The sequence below is a fragment of the Bombus vancouverensis genome, unplaced genomic scaffold (genome assembly GCF_051014615.1).
Source record: "Bombus vancouverensis nearcticus unplaced genomic scaffold, iyBomVanc1_principal scaffold0030, whole genome shotgun sequence".
Classification (NCBI taxonomy): domain Eukaryota; kingdom Metazoa; phylum Arthropoda; class Insecta; order Hymenoptera; family Apidae; genus Bombus; species Bombus vancouverensis.
In genome coordinates this window covers 77,265-95,896 of record NW_027468921.1, presented here as the reverse complement: position 1 = coordinate 95,896, position 18,632 = coordinate 77,265, and the positions used below count along the sequence as shown (strand labels likewise).

General features: G+C 41.5%; 1 pseudogene; it reads right to left on the bottom strand.

Annotated features, from left to right (window-relative positions):
* Window positions 1-1,089: 1,089 nt before the first annotated feature.
* On the bottom strand, window positions 1,090-16,647 carry LOC143304305 (GTPase-activating Rap/Ran-GAP domain-like protein 3; annotated as a pseudogene).
* Between the last annotated feature and the right edge of the window lie 1,985 nt (window positions 16,648-18,632).

Sequence of the window (18,632 nt, the reverse complement as noted above, 5' to 3'; positions counted from 1 at the left end):
GGTGGTCGATACGAGACAGACTGGAGCAAAAGGACGTTTTCCGTTGCGACAAGATTCCGCGCACACTGTCAGAAACAGGCGTCCAGTTAGCAAGTTTAGAAGCGCTGTAGACGAAAGGTAGAAAATAGGCGTATACGATAAGATGATTACAGACAGCTTTCCGTGGCTAGAACGCGTGTTTGATAGCAACGATCAACTGCTTCCGAGCGATGATCGTCCGTTAACGAGGGTAGACGAAGACTGTCCTCGCCGTCGAAGAAACTCCCTCCGCTGGAGTACGGTCCGAGAAAGATTCCTCGAGGTCTGTAGCAGTTTTACGATGCGCCCGGCATCGCGCTCAGCAATACGAGTACCACTTGTAACGCGGCAATAATAATAAAACCAGGTCCTTTCCACGGATCGGTGCGATGCGTAACCAAACACTGTTAATGTACCAATTGTGCGTGTATATATCTATATCTATATTGGAATATTACATTTGAAAACATTCGAAACATTAAAAGATTAAACATTAAAACATTAAAATTGCTCTATAATCAAATCCAATTACGTCACAAGGATGAAAAAGAAGAGTGTCATAAAAAAAAAGAGAGGATGTTAAGATACGTCTCCGAGGAAATGAATTTTAACTGTGTTAAAACGCGTTAAACACGATACAATGTACGTGTACATATAATACTACGATTATAAGGGCTCGGCCTTACTTTGTCCTCCTCTGACTCTGACGTATTACGTTAGCGACAGAGAAATATGAGTAAAGTAGTAAAAAGCTTGGATCAAATTCATCGAATACATTTTTATGTTACGACAGATTATGTACATTTGACGCACATAGGCCAACCTAGCTTAATCTTAAACTTATCAACGCGATAATCATTTTTAATATCGTATAAATAAATAAACATAGCGTAGGCTGAACCAGATAAATATGCAGTCGGCAATACGGTTTGCAATAATAATAATTCGACGAGTCCATCTTCGATTCGACAGTCGGTCGACTGTACGACAAATATACATATACCGTCCGAATGAAAAATTACTTACAGAAGAAAAGTTGTTCGATCGGATCGCATAATTAGCAAATTCCTGTTTAAATATGAACGTTTAATAGGTTATCATCTTCCTTTTATTTGCGGTAAATACATACATATAGAAATCGCTAGGCGATTTAACGGCGTACATTTTCTTTAATTATCCTTTTACGTATTAACCGTGGCTCCTATCGTACCTGTTGTAATTATCGGCAGAGGTAATTCGTCACGACAACCATCGAACGAGACCATCGACGTATAAGTTATCTACGAATTGCGTAAAAGTAATCGTAAAACTTGGTACAACTCGCGCGTAGACCTTGGAAAACCTTTGAAAGCGACGAGAATCCTTTGCTCTTTATCGTTCGTTCGCTCGAGTTGATAAGTCGGTAAAATAATTCTCGTAAAGCGGCTAAATTAGATCGCGTATATCATTTTGATTTTTCCAGTTCTCCGTAAAGAGTTCAGCTTTTAAATAACCCTTGATCGAAATTTAAAGCCGAGTAAATACGAATAAGACGAGAAAGGAATAAAAGTAACACGTGGACTGCGGATATTTATGCAGACTCTTCGACTTTGTCGTTAAGATAACGCTTTAACGTTCTAACATTAACAGAATAATCAAACTTGTTGTATGTTACGGGATATAATACCCGTCAAAATACACTGTACGTACTATTTATCATATATACCGATTTACACGAGTCCTTTACACGTACTTTTTACGATCAGATCCAACTATACGTAAAATTTCGTATCATTCTCTTTTCAGTTTCTACTTTTATTTATTATTTATTAGTTATTATTTATTATTTATTACCATCGTGCTAGTACTATCGGGGCATCTTTTTATCCGGTGCCTTGTCTCGTACTAAACATTCTTCTACCTATTATTATCATTGCTATTGTTATTGTTATTATTATTAGTATTATTATTATTATTATATAGGCATAGAGTGATTTTTCGTATTTGCGACAAGAACTTATCAAGATCAACGCTTCTTTCACGAGCAGCGAACGAAATCGCGTCGTAGACGTAATTTCGTAGAAACTGAAACAGCCGATAAGCTTTGTGCTTCTATAGTTTGACGAATAACGACAAATATAGCTATAGTCTGCGAAACTTGAAACGGGACACTCTGTGTAATTATTTCCTCGGATACTACGTCGTTAAAACAAATACGTTCGTATAGATTTATTTAAAAAACATATTTTTTCGTTGTTTACGTTTATGATATAGAAACCAGTTTGTAGAGTAATTCCTACACTTACGTACGTTTCGTTCTCCGTACGTTGAATCGAATCGATGGACGCTTGTGTGTGCTTGTACGTATCTCGCGAAGCGTGAATTTTGTAGGAACGTGGCTAAATTACAACAAGCGTCGTATCGCTCTCTCCTTGATCGAAACAAGCTATCCGGCATTTTTTCATTTCTCAAGATACGTCGCAATCATATCGTATAGACTGTTTGGAAATTATACTGTATATACGTCTATAATTATAATATATACGACTAGATATTTTAGGCGAAACGAGGAAAAACAAAGATGGCACGTTCTAACTTGCATTTACTTTTGGCATTTGTAATATTTCTGCCTGTCGCTCACTCCTACCCATGCTGCGTATCTCCGCGATTCTAAATCTCTCACAAATGCATAAATATCCGCCGTCCGATACTTTTCCAACTCTTTCTCTAACATTTTTCCAACGCGATAGAAACATAAATTTGATCTGGGTTCGATCAACGTTCGAATAAACGCTAACGCGGACAAAGTCAGGTTCGCATAAAAATTGTAAAACTGTTAATTAAACGGTCTAATTGTAAAAGAAGAGAAAGAAACGGCGCGCGTACGTGTATTTTATCTCGATTGCTCTTTGCAACGGCAGTAAATTCTAGCTACAGATGAAACGCACCGAATCGTGCACGATCCGTTGTCGCTTTTACAATTCGATCGAGGCACGAGCTTCAGGTGATCGCAGTTGCGATCTGTCGGAAGGAAGGTCGTTTATACGTTGTGCGCGAAGCTCGAGTTTAAAGGAAATTTTGTTTCACCCGTCGGCGCTCATGCACTCGCAACCAATCAACGACGATTATTACCAACGACGTTATTAATAAATAGCAGGCACGCTCGATCAACCATGTAACTTTTTGTACTAATAGAAATCACATTTTCGTATTTACGAAGACACGTGCTTTTCCTATCTTGCGTTTTACGCTTTATCGTAACTTAAACGTAAGTTACTAAACGCAGCAAGAACGTAAGACGTAGAGTATTGGAAAAACATCTATCGTTATACAGCTAAGAAACGATTAAGAAACGCGTTAAAAAGAAAATGGCGCATTTTTCATCGGTTAGATATGGAAAAGGTTACGGGATTAACTTAGTAAGGAGCGAGTGTCGCTAGCGATCGCTAGCGATCCAGCCTATTTTCTGAGTCGAGGCGGAAGCACGTTGGTCGGCGATGGCGTTGGACTGCTGCTACACGATCTGCTCAACGCTCTGTGAGGCTCAACGCTGAGGAAACTCTTGTCGCTGGTCGGCGGCGCCGAGATGATTTCTGGCTCGGCAGGGCTGGGACAGCGTCGTTGCGAGCACGTTGACAAGCTACTTCTCGATAACGTTTGCAACGGTATTTGGTAGATTCTTATCGGCTTCCAGTCGCCCTGACTGTCTATAGAAAGCAAAAGACAATTATTCTCGATTATATCGATTTCCTACTCGTATCAACGTTAGCTACTATACTATACTATAACGCCAGATATAGTACGTCATGGTTTTCTAGACTTTTCGATTTAGCAAGTTGTTGGCACAGTGTTGGCGCGTAAACGTGTTTATCGCTGCAAGCGTATTTTATATATATATACCGTATAGATATCGTTCTAAATAAATAAATAGATAAATAAATAAATAAATAAATAAAATAAATTATCCTATTAGGATAAATGTAGAATAAGTAGAATAAGTAGAAAATGACGATCGGTTTGGAGAAGACGGACACGTACTTTGCTGATTGGATCGAGACGTAGAAGATTGGGGGAAAGGAGGCGGACTGGAAACCGGTTCTTCCTTGTCCATGGGTTTCGAGTCCAGGCGAATTCTTTCGCATTTTCCAGGCAGAAATTCCGGAGCCGTTGTGGCGAAGAAGATGTCTTGCTTCGAAGTGATTAGATTCAGGTTTGGCATGGCGATCGTGTGCACCAAATTTCCATTGATTATCAATCGTATCTCCATGGTGTCGTTGGTAAAGGCGATCACGTAGGGAAAGGCACAGGCTGAAAGTTTGTATCGGGACACGAAGGATTATCGAAAAATAAAGAACGACGAAACGTAAAGATGCAAAGATACGTTACCTATTGCCGCAGGAACGGAATTCCAGTTGAAATCGAATTCCGTTGCTACGGTATTCTCTTCTAAGAGTTTTTGAAAGTGACACGTATCTGAGGTAAGAAAGGCAGGTAAGCGAGTATCGATCGACCACGTCGTTGTTGCATCGCTGCCACCAATTCTTCCTCCGTTTAACCATAATTCTACCGTTTATTATATTTATTAAATTCTTCGGTTTCCCATTTCGCTTCTTATTCGACTTTTAGCTAGATCGATATACATAGGCACGACGTATCGTTGAAATCGAACGACGACCTTCTATCTTTAAATTTTGTCTACCTTTAAATTTACATTTTTCACCTTTATTCGGCTGTTTACAATTTTCAACTGTACTTTCGTATTACGTCGCTCTTTCGTCGAGTATACTGCAGTAAGTACAACAGGCCAAAGAACCTTTACGTTTTTTACTTTACTTTACGACTTTGATACGTTCGATCGGTTTAGCGTATAGCGGTGCGTTTGCTCCAACCTCTATACTATATACATATATAAATACGTACTGTTGTAGCAGAGTAACAATTCGGGTTCTTCGTCTTCGCAGAGATCCAAAGCAGCCACCACGTGTGGTTTCGGTGTTCCCTCGATGTGAAGAATTCTCGTGCTTCCAGAAGCTGAGATCAATTCAAAATGATGTCGGACACCGCAGCAAAGCGTCCATTCGTTGTTCGAATCTGTATTTTCTACTATCGTTACCAACGTCGGAGATTCGCTGGCGTTCAACTCCTTCAAATGCAAAAATCCTTCCACGGTGTCTGTGTCCGTAGCGGAACACCATGCGGTCCACGCGGCGCTATGTTTCCATTGGAAAACTATCAAACGTCGGCCGACCGCTACGCACTAAATAAAATAAAAAACGATATCCGAATTACCAAGGTAATCTGAATTTCTCTATTATCGTCCTATATTTATTCCTATATTTCCTATATTTATAATTCCTATATTTATAATTTACTCGAACAAAACTACTACTAACAAAAATATACATAACTATCGTACGAGTAGTTCAAGTAATTATTAGACAAATGGAAGATTAGATAAATTTGCTTTTTACTCGGTCCGGTAGATTCTAGGGTCTCGATGCCATCGCCATTGATACATCGTACACGCACCTATACTATACTATACTATGTTTAGCGACGCGATCCGAAAATCTTGGAATCCTGATAGAATATATATATATATATATATATATATATATATATATATATATATCAGATAAATTGGCAGACGATTCGAATTCGATCGGAGTCTGGAATCTTTTAGTATTTTTACGACAATTCCGAGTCCGATGATACGCTGTTTCGACAAAAGCAATGGAAAACACTCGCCTACGAAACACATTTAAACTTTCGCGACTTACTACTCGCCATACGATCCAGATATTTTCAGCTTCGAATCGTGTTCCAAGCGATTTTCAAGCTTTTGCGATCCCAATACGCGTATTACGTTAAAAAACAAAGAAAAACTCATCTTTATACGAACAGCCAAAGCTTCGACAGCAAGATCGTAAATTATCGAGCTTTTAATCAATATATATCGGATATATTTATCGGATATAAATATACGCAGCAGTGTAGCGGTTGTAGTTTCCATGTGCAAACAAAGCTTAAATAAGCAAAATTACATAAGAAGAATCGATTCCAAGTATAAGCGCTAATTCGAAAATAATTTCTTTAAATATTTCAGCAACGCGAAGCAACGATCGTTTTTCGCGTCTGTTTACACGTTACAAACACGATTGCTTTGCGTCAGCCGATCCACGCGAGTTACATCTGTACAGCGGTTTTTACTCGAGAAATTACGTAAATTGTCGACAACTCGAAAAATTAAGCCGCCACTGACCTTTCCTTGACAGCAACGTTTTTCGTCGTCTCGAGTCGATTGTCCAAATACAGTCTATTTTATAAACATACGCGCTACGTACTGCGTACGTTCGGTTAAAACAATAAATCGAAATAAGAGGAAAAATGTATATAAAAGTTGCTCGTACGAAACGATCAACTCTCTCCACTCGACAATTTCAATTCTTGGGAAAAATTTGAAAAGCCACTGTCGTCTATTCTTTTTCTCTCTCCTTTTTCCTTTTCTCTTGTTCGGTACATACCATGCGCAAATGAGAGCCACCAGGCATAGTAACGGTGTATAAATGGCAGCCCCGAGTTCTAGGTAGTCTTCTTTCCTTTATATGCGCTCGTCCTCTAACAGCCAAGGGACGAACACGAACACGAGTACGACGAATCAAGGGCTTAAATTTTGTAGTGGCTCGCGTGAAATTGTCGCAATCGTTTTCTTCGCTTTCGTCGCCGTCGTCGTCCGCATCGTCCTCGTCGCCATTGTCTTCGCACTCTTGATCGTCTTCATGATCGTTTGCAATTTCGGCAGGCCTACTCGTCGTGCTATTCTCGAATTCTCTTAGACGAAAAACGTACACGTTGCTATCTTTGCCTTTATCACCGGCTCGAAACAACAATATTCCGTGTTGCTCGACCACGTCTAGCTGTTTAATTTGCACGGACTCGTCGAAGATCAGTCTGTGCGATAAACTGTCTGAAACAGAAAATGCATTGGAAGGTTCTTGCGTTTTGTAATTTCGTAGTTAGGAACAGAGAGAGAGAGAGAGCATCGGTTTTCTCTGTCCTCGACGAAGGAAAGCGTGCTCTCCTTTTATATATTTTATTATTTCATATATTTCATATTGTTATTTCATACACGCGTCATCTTCTTTCTTTCTTTCCTTTCTTCCTTTATACTAACGAGGTTTTCGCTTAATAAATAAATCAATTTTCTGATTGTACAGTTTCGCACAATTTGTAAGAGAAGACGTATTTTCGAAAATATTCCCTGTAATGGTAAAATAAGGTTTTGATAATGCTCGATTCACCTTCGATCAGAAAAGTTCCATTCTCGGTAGCCAAGATCAGCTTGTTATCCAGCCAAACGTCGCCGCATACGACTTCGTGCGGGAAATCCGGATAGATACACCTCGGCTCCCACGGTCTAGGCTTCAAAGGACCAGCAGTGGCCAAGGAAGTTGGCGCCAAACCTCTGACGATCGCTTCGAGTTTCAGGGCCTGTCCGACGCGCACCATCTCCACGGCACGGGTCTCCTCGCGACGTCGACCTGGAGCCTCCACGACATCCGACAATGCTCGTCGGTTTAACATACTCTGCGAAAATTTCATCGATTTTCCTTTCTACGGGGAGAGTGTGCCGCCAACAGTTAATACATACAGCTAGTACAGTTTTCGTTGCTCGCCAGGCGACGCGGGCGGTTCGGAAATTCGTGCAAAGGCGGAGAAAAGTGGCAATTTACCGTTTTCACGATCATTTTATCGCTTGTCCGTGCTCCGATTGCGTTCTCCGATAGCGCGTTGTTCGAGACGTCGTCGACGAAATGTCGCAACGCAAAAAACGGCAACGCGCTATTAAAAGAGACGCTTGAAGCCAGAATTCACGTTGTATCATCTTTTACGTACTCGTTATCGTGCGATAGCTTTGGTCGAATAACGCCTACGTACAAGAAAACGCGTCGAAGCTTGTGTAAATATTGTATTTCGAGTAGTTTTATCCGCGTAGACGAACGAATTCGCGATAAATACTCCTGATAAATACTCGCGATTGCAATTACAAACAGCGTACTAATTAAAGGCAGCTGGACCGAATCTTTCAGCATTTTATCCAAAGTATTCTAGTATTTCTTACATGCCTTCTAATTCGGATTTCCCTAATTTGGCTTTCTAGCTACAGGTCGTCTGACGAATTTTCAACACGAAGAATATTATAGATGCGATAACGAACGAATCGAAACGCATTACTCGAACAAATAACAGAAAAACCGTGTTTTATTAATAACAACGAATAATACCGCAAGCACGTATAAATACAGAGATGTTCGATACTGGATAACAACGAGTACACAGGTGCCGATAATACTGTCGGAACTAAGAGCAACTTTATCAAAGAAGGATCTAAAAGCGAGAGGAAATGCATATAAATATGATTGATCGATTAGACTTACGTTGCTCTTGCTCTCCTGCGAGTGTTCTTGATACATATCCCGAAGAAGAGCGTCCAGGGTCCTTTCCCTTTTTTGAGCGAACGTTGGCGTGTTGAACGTGGCTTTCTCGCCGTTTATTAACTTGACGAGAAGAAATTCTCGCAGGGTGTACGGGTCCTCGAACACAGGCGGGCATGGAAGGCTCGGGCCAAACAGAGGAACGTTTTCGTCGCAGTAAATGGCCACGCGCCATCCTTTGCCGTTTTCTTCGGCCGATACCACGGCAAACACGTCTGTATTTGTAAATGTATCGCGTGAACGTCGAATTAACGATCTTGTTTATCCTTAGGAAAATATACAAGAAGATGGTGAAAGAAGACGTTGGAAGAAAGAGTTTTCTCCGCAAAAGTGGCGTGTATTTGCGAGAATGGGCCGACACATTGTTCGCAAAGGTGCGAACTCGTCGACCACCAGCTGCAAATTTGCGCCGCGCATCGCCCGTTGTAGCAGAACCGACAAACAGGTCTGCGACTTTGCAGCCGGCCGGTCGGTGGGTCAGGTTATTTACGGTAAAAATGGTATCGTCTACGGTATATCGTTATGTAACCGTCGTTATATTACGGGATTCTTAGGAGCTGCGACCAGGCATTAGCTCGTCAAAATGACAATTACGTCGACTAACGTCTCCCTCGACCTCGAAACCAATCGTTTCGCTCTCGTTCGAAACATTTCTCCACACGATTCGGTTATATCGCGGTTATATCGGTTATATCCGAAAAGATCGCAGCTCTTGCCTACACGGATAGACGTATTTATATTTTTATCTTACTTTGTTCTTTCCTCCTTATCTTACCGATCGATTAAAAATGATATTAGAAACTCAGCCTAGATCGAAAAAATGTAGATAAATGGCGTATCAACTTACGGGTAAATTGACTTTTGATGCAGTTTGGGTTGATCGTACTCACATGGTACATCACTTCGTGTCCCGCGTACACCGTATAATAACTCTCGTTGCGAGTCATGTCGCCTGCAAACGTTCAGAGAGAGTTCGCACTTTGAAGAAGAAACTCGAAAAAAATACAACACGAAGAAAAAATAACAACGACGACAAACGAACATGAAAAACTAGCGTTTACCTTACCGTCGACCATATGTTCAAACCATAGCTACCACCTACTAACTACATAGAAACGGAAATAAGAACGGTACCTTTTACGTCTAAACCATCTCGATACTTGTCCCAATTCTTCAGTTCTATCCTCTCGCCCACAATTTCCAGGAACTTGTCAAAATCTGGACTACCCTTCTCTGTAAACCGAGCGAACAGATCGCGTATCGAGACGAATTACGAATCAACGTTGGAATTGTATTTTTCTAAAACTTGAAACTCGCTATGAAACGGATACAAGGCGGTGAAAAATTGCTCGCGTAACAGTGCTATAGACTCGCGAGAAGCTACTTTTTCGTACGACGGTTAAAATGCTTGAAACGATCGAAACGGTTAAAACGGTCGTAATAGGTGGAACGTACGCTTTAAGCGAAAGCGACCGCCGTTCTTCCGCATAGTCGTCCAAGTTTCAAGGGTTGGTCGATTCGTCTTGGTTAAATTTCAATCGAAACTTTTCCTCCGCTTACCGTTGGATAGCATTTCGTCGTCGGTCGTTTGCCCTTTCTTCGCGTATATCACGCCAAACTTGAAGTTGACGGAACCCTCTTGCTCTTCCAGCAACAGCAGATCCTGCGATGCAAAAATTTCCAAAAGTTCAACTCCACCGTCTCCTTCTTACGATTTCCTACAGTTTCTCGCAATTTCGTACGGTTTCTGCCGTTTTCCCACACACACACACACTTGTAGAAATAAAGACGGAAAAGCTGTTTCTTATTAAGTTAATCGCAGGATTGGCCACTTACCTTTTGAAAACCTCGCGCGGAGCCTTATCGAGTTTCTCAAGACCAAAGAAATTGCTGAAATTTTACCAATTAGTTACTTCAACTTGACTTAATTTTAATTTAACCGAAGAAAATTAGCAATCAACGAGCAGTAAGCAAGTCCGTACCTCAAGATCTGCCTGATCGTCATCGTTTTGTTCGCAGAGTATGGCAGCGATATCTTCTGTGCGCCCTAAATTCGTTACTCTTTCATTCATCGATCGCTGTAAACTTTTTTTTGCCTCGCCTTTCTCTTACATAGTGTCTTTTAATACGTAATAACATCCGAAGAAAAAGTGTGGCTATAAAAAGTCACAGTATCGACACTGTTTAGTGATAAAACGGTTCGTTCTACCGTTCACCTACTAATCAATCGATTCTCGAGAGATTCGCAAGAACGTTCGATTCTCTAGCATTTAGCGGTAGACTTTCGTGCGTTTCGTTCTATGAAAATGAAACGCGGAGAACGCGATAAGTAGATAACGGTATCCTTCGTTGCGAGATAAGGCTATGTGCCGATACTTCTTCTATATATAACTATACATGGGTATAGCGTGCAAGTGCGTTGGCATTTTTCACGTAGAAATCTGCTTTTAGAAATTCATTCGTAGCAAGCGTACCGACGCCTAACTTTTTATCGCTTTCGATTTCTGTCCAAGATAATTGCACAAAGGGATCGTCAATTTATTCCGCGATTCGTTCGTTACTCGTCCATCGAATAATCTTTAAAACGACGAAACGCGATCAGCTGTACGCGAAACCCGGTACACGAAAAACATATGGTTCGTCAAAGTACGATGTTGGAAACGGTCAGCTCCGCGGTAAATTTAGTCTTTCTTATTTTCTATAATTTACTTTTATCGTCTTATCGCCGATATTTACGTTTACGTTTTATTTTTTCATTAGTTTCGATCAAATCATCGTTCATTTCGAATAGAAAAGTATCTGACAAGTTGCAGTAGTTGTCGTAGAGGTACGTAGAGGTACAGGCGGATACTCACAGTTTTTCTCCATAAAATAACTCTGTAATGCGGCACGCTTTGATCGCTGACTTCGCTCGTCACCACCGATAGAAACAAGGGATTCCTTTCTTGGTCCGCGGCAACGTAATTTTGATGCACTGTAAACCAATTTTTCATCGAGTGACAAATATTTTCGATATACGTATAAGTAAGTAAGTAAGTAAGTAAAGTAAGAAATTATACGGATAACGAATTTTTTACGATAATAAACGTAAAAGACTGTCGGACGAGAACGGATCGAGCTAAATCCAAAATAAAAGAATAGGATATTGCTTGAAAAACGCTTGAATAGGATATTGTTCATCCGTCGTTCCTCTTATCCTGTACATGTATATCGAATATACGTACACTGATACTCTAAAAGACTCGTATAACATAACAGCATGTTCTTTACTCATGTTTTCCGAGAAAGTATTTGAAGTACCAGCGCGTTTGGTACTCTGGATTTTCCAATATCGGCGTATTCGGTGATCCGAACATCTGCACACGTGCAAAATCAGTTTCGCCACGGACGTAATCAAATTTTCTGTTAAACGAGGGGAAAGAAGCGGCGCAAGTGGAAAGCGGAAAGCAGGAATATCGCGTGTTTCATGCCTAATTTCTACCTTACTAATTAATTATCTAACTGTACAGAATTACATCGCATTACATCGAACGAATTAGGATCGCTAATAAACAAGTGCCTTTTAGAAACCATTTACATAGTCAGTTACAGCGACGAATACCTTTGTCGCGCATCGTCCACGAATAATCAAAGTAAACGCATTCCAGCATCGTTTTATCGAATTATCTGCGAAGCCGGTACTCCCACCGATCTTATCTCAATTCGTTAACGATAACTTATATATGGTTCGTTGAAAAGCACCACGACGATCAGTCGTCCATGGTACGCGGATGGATGGATGGTACTCGCTTCTCGATAAAAAATGAAAATTAAACAATATCCGGTTTCAATATGGCATATCCGGTTTCTGGATATTTACGAGTTTGCTCGTTCTTCGAATATTTCCAACGCGTTAACGAGTATTTTGTACGTCGTTGAAACTAACATGCCGCCGTAACAAAGAAGAAGGAATTTTATCAAGTTGAGAGAACCAGTTAAAAAGCAAACGGATTCGTATAATTACCGATCTCTTACTTCTTCTTTCTCGCCCGGCGAATCACCGTTCTCCACTCGAAATCTTCTTCCATTGTCGGACCCGTCTTGCTCCATTTGTGGCAGCTGAAACGCACCATATCGAGAGACTAAGGTTAGCGAGACCGTGCGAATCTCCTCCGACGACACACGGAAAAAGGAAAAGGAGACGAGAAACAGATAGACCGTCCCCTTTCTCGGCGCTATCGTTGCGCGCGCCTTTCTTCCTTTCGGAACGCGTGCACGAAAAACTATTTTAAAAATAGTCTCGCGTACCATGTCTCGCGTATTACGCGTTACTGCCAAATTCTCTCGGCGCGCACATCTATATCAAGTCGATTTTCAATCGCCCACTCTCCATACAAATGACCACCGCGCTGCTTTCCAAACTCACCATTTCCACGCTGCCGTAATATCGCCTGGAGAGGACACCCCGCCTCGAAATGGCATCCGTGCTGCATCTGAAAATATCATACTGTAATATCGAAAAATAAGAATAGAAAATTTTTTTTCCGATTACTTACAATTTATTAATATTAAATTGAATATACAAATATAAATTGGACAGAGAACGATATTTATTTAACGGAAACTAAATGCAATACTCGTATCTATATCAAATAACTTTACAGTTATTTGATCACTCTCGTCACAACGAATCTAACACACACACTCTCTCTCTCTAACAACTCTATCAATTCTCACGACTCTACTCTTCGACGACTCGAAACCTCTAACGACTCTACTCTTCGACGACTCAATTAGCTCTGATCTTCGCCAATACACTCCTGCCCGGTCGTGCTCGCTCTTGCTCTCGTCCTCTCACACACATACACACTTTTCGGCTCACATACTCTGGCCTCTCGATTGCCACTCCTTGAAATATGAAACCGTACCACTGTTTTGACGCTGCTTATCCTTTCTCGTGTCGCTGTTACTAGGCGCTCTTGGATGTAAACAAACCACGAAAGACGACGTACACGGTGTTTTCTAATTTCAGCCGATCTCCAATCAAAGCTATTCTACGATATTACAATACGCGTTTAACGTTCTACGCGGCCACGACGAAACGAAGAAACGGTCGCGGTCTCTTTTGCCCAGCTTCCTGCCCGTGTTTATTGCTTCTTTCCCAGCAAAAAATCTGGGTTAACGAGGCCCCTAAGAAACGAACCACACGTTTCCCGATGAAATTCTTTCTTTACGGCAGACACTCGGTCGCAATTATTTTTCACCCGAGTTATCCAAATAATTCTGCTGTACGATTTGCCGGTGCTCGTTAAAACTTTCCACGATATCCGAACCATCGAATAATAGTTTCTCTAATAGTGTCGTTGCTCTTGTTTCTAGTCGAATTCAGAGTGGCGAGTGAATCTCTATAGCAAGGTTCATCGATTACCAAAGCGTATAACCGCGATCGGTTGACGATCGTCGAACCAGTAGCAAACTACAACCAGCCCCTAAACACTGCTCTATCCAATACATCCGTCCAATTTTGCGTATCCGTCCGACTTTGTCGCGTTTACGCGTCGATACGATCGTCGTTGACGCGTATCTCTAAAAGAACAAACGATTAAAAATATGGAAACAGGTAACTCGGAGAAATTATTAGGTCCGAAAAGGTAAGGAAAATTCAAAGGATAAACTATAGTATCCGGAGTGGACAATTTTTCAGCCTTTTGCCGTTTGTCCTCGTATCTTCTCGCGGGTATTTTAGGAGTTTTAGACCTAAACTCTGTGTACGATCTTAGCCATAGCGTACGATATGGTATATATATACCTCGATTCTAGCAATGACCTTCGACACAGCGCGAATTACGTTCGTACTCGTATAGCGATACGAGCGATACGCGTCGCCGTCTCATTCGATGCAATAGCGATGCGTAGAATCGCAAGCGATGATAAACGGTTAGCAGAGCAGCGAAGGAAGTTTCCAACGAGAATTTATCCGCAACGAGATTTTCGCCTCGCGTTTTTCCGCTTTCCAATCGTTCTTCGTGTTTTCATGCGTGTTTTCATGCGTGTTTTCATCGAACCGGTTACTTCGAACGCCTCGTAGCGGCAAACCCAATATATCGAATATATAAAATAGCGCGCGTTACTATACGACACGCGTTATAACTGCTATATCGTATCGCAAACTCGCATATCGCTCAGCCGTTTTCCGACACAACGATAATAGACCATGTTTAAAGAAACGTACGCATGATGGCTGGATCGTCGGTGAAGATGCGCGCAACGAGCAGCAGACGACAAGGCAGGCACGCAAACCGATCTCGACCTGTTCCTCTGGATCGTCCGAGAAGCAGGCAACGTCTCTTCGTCGCCGTCGCTTTCCGTCACCGAATTCCCATTTCCAGCGCAACTCTCCCTTCCCCCTTTGCTTCGCTTGCTCGAGAAATTCTTCTTCTCTATGCCGACGGTCGTCGACGAGGTCGAGCTCACCGGCAACGAGACTGCCGACACGTTCGTCGACGAGCCGCTCGTCAACGAGACTCCTCGCAAACGAGACACCAGCTTTATGTCCAAGCACAACATCTTTCCACTCTCTCTTCTCTTTCCTCTTTAATTTCCCCCTTTAAATAGTTTTCCCGCCATCTTTACCGATGCACAGTTTCCGCTTCCGTTTCCACGATCTCGTAATTGCTCGAAACAGCACCTTTCTTCTACTCGAAATGTTCACCTTTAATCCGATCCGGTAAAAAACGTCCGTCTTATTATACGCGAGATATTAACGTGTACAGCGTCATTTTCCTACCAAAGCCACAGTAACGACAGAAAATCGTAGAAAGCACGTCGTACACTTTCGTCGTGTGCGAAAACTTTGCACACTGCAACCTTCCGATAATACGTCGATACCGTAGCTTCCCCCGTAGCTCTGTTACGTTCTTTGCCTCTTTCAAATCGATCGCTGTATTAGATACGTTACAAACGATTACTATGTTCAACGACGAACAATACCAACTTAACCACCGATTTACGCTAAGAAGATCGTAGATTTACCATTTGCAAAGGAAAAAGAACGTTTGTTAATTTCTGAATTCTAGTTTCTTCTTTGCTTCGTCTCGTTTACTAAAATCAGCCAGTCAAGATATTATCTTCGTATCGATGTCGTAGAATGTAAATACTTTTTGTAAGAGCGTACAAAATACCGAGCAGAGGGCAAACGGATAAACGAATACATTGTTCAGAGATGTCGAATCGATCCGATTCGAGGATCGTTTCCGAAATTTCATTATTTAATTAGAAAGAAAGAGAAGGTCGACCGATAACCAGATTCGAATTCCCGCGCCTCGAATCCGTATTTCCAGAAACAGAGTCGGAATTACTCTGTCAACACCTTACCACGGCCAGTATTCCGTTCGCATAATTATAATAATTTCTCGGTTCATCCTCATTAAGAGCTACAACGAATTCCAATACTTGGCCAGCGTAACTGTAGCCACCAACTGTTGCAACGGCTACGAAAAGTATTTGTACGTCCTTCTAAGTATTACAGCATTTACTATTTTATTACTATTTAATTGCGCTCGAATATACAAAGTTTCGTATCTTTACTCGTTTAGTCGTATGTATTTTCATACGACAGCGAGAAATTTATTTTCCAAAAACGAATTCGAACGCTACAAAGCGAGCGTTAGCGAGTTTTACATTTCATTCCGATTTATACGTAGATGCTGAATTTTGTATATACGTAGCTCGAAAATCGCTCGAGGGCGAAAGATGCGACAATTCCGAACAAAAGTAGCAAAGTAGTAGCAAAAGTAGCAAATGTAACAAGAAATCTGGATAACAGTCTAAACTACAGCCTTAAACAGAGATCTCCGAGTATATAACGAACTTGATACCATCGCTAGTTATCCGTTGAAAGCTTCGAGGTTCGTAGCATTGGTGCCAAGTTGCGTGATTTATTACCATCGATAAACCACCTTTTTTAAACATGCTGGCTGTCGGACGCGCGCGGACATCGATATCATTGACCGAGTTTCCCTGTTCCGCAGGTCTCTAACCCTTTTGAAGATCGTGGCTACATAATGGAAAAGAGTACCGACGACACTGACCGAGTCCCTTTGCCTTTGCTTTCCTCTCACTTTTTGCTTAACCAGATCTTTCACGTTGAACGAAGCGGCAGTCGATAGGTTGATTTTAATAATTTTAATAATCAGACTTCTCTTCCTCTCTCTCTCTCTCTCTCCTTTCACTCAGCTTTGGCACGTTGAAGCTCGGTTATCGCGCCTGGATTGTAAGCGCCCTCCTCCTCCTCCTCCACCTCCACAAAAAAAATGCGTCCGATTATTCGATGTAGGAAAGTAAGAGAGATAAAAAAAATGTACTTCTATTATCGATAATTGACAAGAGAGATCTTCTTCTCACAGTCTAAAAGAAATTCGATGCTGAATCGGTTAATATAATTTCTGCCTTTCCACTTCCTCAACCCGATCGAGCGTTCGCTTGACTGTAAAAAATTTCATTTTCAATTCGATTAATTTTATTTATCGATCGTTATCAACGATAGAGTCGTACGCGTGTTTTAAGAACGAACGAAGAAAGAACGTTTTAAGGAACGATATTACTTCGATATTCACGATATCGATATCAATAATTTTCACTTTTCGTTATTAATTTCCCAACTATTTCAAATGACACCGTATAATTCGCAAAAATATCGATCGTCTTGCAACAACAAAGCGTCGATCCCTTCGTTTTTTCTCCCCTTTCTCGTAAAAAAAATCTTCAAAGTATCAAACGGGCATATACTCGTTGGTTAAATACACAAAAATTCAAATCTTTCGTTTACGAATTTCGTAACGTTCTATGCAGTTTCGTTCACACTGCGAAGAGTGCCAAGATCTTCGGGCAATCGTTTTCATTACCTATTTTACGATGCCCTTTTCGTCCCATTGCGACCACCGTCACCATTATTTGATCGTCGAACGACTCTAAAACGAATCGATCTCACATTATCTTCCAATGGAAAGGCTTTCTTACAGCCTCATACCCGTCACATAGCCACCAAACAGTTTCTTTATCGATGATTCTCACGGTCGATCATCGACGATCAACGGTTCGTTCGAGCGTAATAGCTGCACATAGCCACTGTCGTCGAGTTCGTGTCCGGACGACCTTGATCTCGGCCGTCGTCGATTCAGCCTACGTATCGTATCGATGGGAAAAAGAAAAACGAAAAGGCGCGGATAGAAAACGCGAGTGAAACGATAACACACGGTAGCAGTGACGTTACCGCGTCGGTAAGCACGAAATCGATAAATTGTGACGAATCGATCGAGTATCGGATGGATGAAAAATCGAAGAATTTGCCACGGGTCTCCAACCCCTATTGACAGAGTCAGGACACGACCCTTTCCGAACGAGGATGCAGCGAGTCACGATCAGAGAGCAAGTACTCTTACTAACACGGCGACTCGACGACTGGCGCCACGTCGTCGAGCTCATTGGCTCTCTTTCGTGACCCTCCTCTGACGCCCTCCGCCCCTCTCAACCGAGATCTATCTCGTATGCTTTCAGTCTTATCGCGGTGGCTTCGTTCCTTTCCTGTTCGCGACCTGTACGTGCGTGCTCTCTCTATACATTCGCCTGTCTCCTTCTACCCTACCAACCGACCTACGTGACGCCGAACCGCAACGCGCTCTCTCCCTCGCGTATTATATCAGCCAAACTTTTTATCCTCCTCGAATTCTGCGCTTTGCACATTTTTCCAGCATTACATATAGATTGAATTAAAAAAGTTGCTTAAAAATTATACCGCTACTACTATACAATACTATACTATACTATACTATACTATACTATACTATACTATGCTATGCTATGCTATGCTATGCTATGCTATGCTATGCTACGCTACGCTACGCTACGCTATGCTATGCTATGCTATGCTATGCTATGCTATGCTATGCTATGCTATGCTATGCTATGCTATGCTATGCTATGCTATGCTATGTGGAAATAACATTTTTAAAAACATCTATTTACTTTGTCAATAATATAATTCGCATAGTATAATTCTTAAGGCATTGTAGCGCGAGATTCTTCTGCACTTACGACAGATCTAAAAGCGAAGCGATCCATAGAACGTATATAATATGCAAAAATATCGAAATTATCCAAAGT